The following is a 2,500-nucleotide window of genomic DNA, read 5'->3' on the forward strand; positions in this document are numbered from 1 at the left end:
TGGTTCTTTTCGCTGTGGCAAAAACTGCGCTACCTGTCTTTACATTTCTCATGGACAAACTAACTACACATTCTTCCCTACTGACGAAATACGCTCCATTAATTCCTTGCGAAACTAAATATCTTACCTACATGATTTAATGTAACAGATGCCATTAGTACATAGGAGAAACTAAACGACGTTTGAAAGACCGTTTTAATGAACACCGCCGCACTTTAGATAACGCTAACACCAAATCCGAGAACTGGATCGAGGAGAAATGACGTCAAACGCTCGCTAGTCTTCTGCGCGTATAATTGGTAAGTTTGAGGGGGTACTAAAAATGTATAAATTTTATCCTGTGGACACAGTAGAATCAGTTATCATCATGGGGTCATGGCGGCGGTGAGACACGTGTTTGTGCGCTCCGCACACATCTTAGTGATTTATCTGGTTCTTGGCGATTTACTAAATCCTTTATTTGCCCTACGACTAGATGATGGTACCAACCGCTGTTCAGCTTTGGTTGTTGGCAGAGAGCTAAATTCTTTTTCCCCTACCAAGCTTTCGATGAGAAAGAAAGTTGCTGACAAACGCCATCTTACACTCAAGCGGATTTCTTCTGCCACTTCGCTTCGCGTTATGAAGCTTACTGGAGATATTTTGGCAAGATTTCCGCACAGGTCCCTACTTCATTATGCATACACTCCTTTGTTTCAAGAAAACGATAGTGATAACAATAGACGTCCTTTGGGACTGTGGCGCTTTGTTCTTTCTTTTTGGAGGTTTTTTTTTCTAAGTCTATATGGACTTAAAAAAAGCCGGTCGAGATATCGGAATCTTGACCCTGAATGAAACTTGGCTTAATGATCAGCTGCCATCTGATGAGGTTGCGATCCCCGGTTACAATTTGTTTAGGCGCGATCGCTCCTCGGGTCGTAAAGGTGGTGGCGTTGCAATCTATATCTCCGACAAAATACCGGCTGTGCGAAGATGCGATTTACAAGATATGGCACTGGAGAACCTTTGGCTGGAGTTAATGTTTCCAAAGTCAAAAGGAATTCTTTTGGGAACCTGTTATCGCCCGCCGGATGACTCTCAGTGTTTGGAAATCTTTAAACTGAGCTTGGAAAGAGTGTCGAGAGAGGAAAAAGAAACTGTCCTACAAGGGTAACTAAACTTAGTGCTACACTTATCGAATTGATTGTGAGAAACAATCCGCGAAATATTGTCAAGCATGCAGTGGTCCCTTTAGTTTAAGTAACTATACATGATCTTGTTTTGTGTGTTAGGAAAATAAACGCTTTGAAATATGCACCCAAAATAATCGAATGCCGAGAGTACAGAAATTACTCGCGTGAGGAGTTTTGTGAAAACTTGAGCCAAATCAACTGGGACCCTGTCAGACACGCCTCCGAGGTAAACAATGCCTTGGATCTCTTTAATGACATTTTTAAAGAGCAGTGTGATCGGCACGCCTCTTTAATCAAAAAGAAAGTCAGGGGTGTTAACTACCCTTGGTTAACATAATGCAACAAAGAGATTGAAAGAAGGCGAGACGGACAAATAAAGAGATAGATTGGGGTGCCTACAGGAGATCAGGAAACGCAGTGAACAAAAAGTGCGCTCCGCTAAAACCAATTACAATCGGAACCTTATTCAGGAGAACACTAATGACTCAAAATCTTTATGGAGAGCTGTGAAGAGAGTGAGTGCTTCCTAACGAAAAGAAATTAAAACAATCTATGTCTTCAATCAAAGTCAGTGGTAATCTCAAGACAGACAAGAACGCCATAGCTGAAGGTTTTAATCACTTCTTCACCTCAATTGTCAGAGAGAAGAAATGGATAACTATCGTCTCATTTCTATTCTCCCAGTAATTTCTAAAATCGCCGATAAGGTCGTATATCATCAAAAGTTTAGTTATTTAAACGCTAACGATCTCTTGTCGTCCTGTCAATCTGGCTTCCGGAAAAATTTCTCCACTGAAACAGCTGTCACCTTTTTTGTGGATGAAATCCGTAGAAATTTAGATAATGGTCTTCTCACTGGGGCGGTCTTCATTGACCTGAAGAAGGCCTTCGACACAATAGACCACCATATCCTTCTAAACAAGCTATAGAGATATGACATATATAACAGGACTCCTGTTTGGTTTTCTAGCTATTTGCTAGGCCGTTCCCAACGCGTAGAGGTCGACAACTCTCTCCTTGCCCCTGGATATAGCTTCTGGCGTCCCTTAAGGGTTAATTTTGGGGCCCCTGCTCTTTATATTGTACATAAACGACATACCCTCCTGCATCTGCTTCTCGCAAGTTCTGCTTTATGCAGACGATACAGTGTTGTTTTTTACCGCTAACGCGGCTGCTATTGAGTCAGAAGCAAGTCTTAACTATGATATCAACCGTTTTTCTTCGTGGATGCAAGAAAATAAGCTTTTTCTGAACATGAGCAAGACTGAATATGTAATTTATAGCTCACACCAACGGCTTAAGCGGGAGGATAGTGTAAGCTTATCCTG

The sequence above is a fragment of the Montipora foliosa genome, chromosome 1, assembly GCF_036669935.1.
Source record: "Montipora foliosa isolate CH-2021 chromosome 1, ASM3666993v2, whole genome shotgun sequence".
Lineage (NCBI taxonomy): Eukaryota > Metazoa > Cnidaria > Anthozoa > Scleractinia > Acroporidae > Montipora > Montipora foliosa.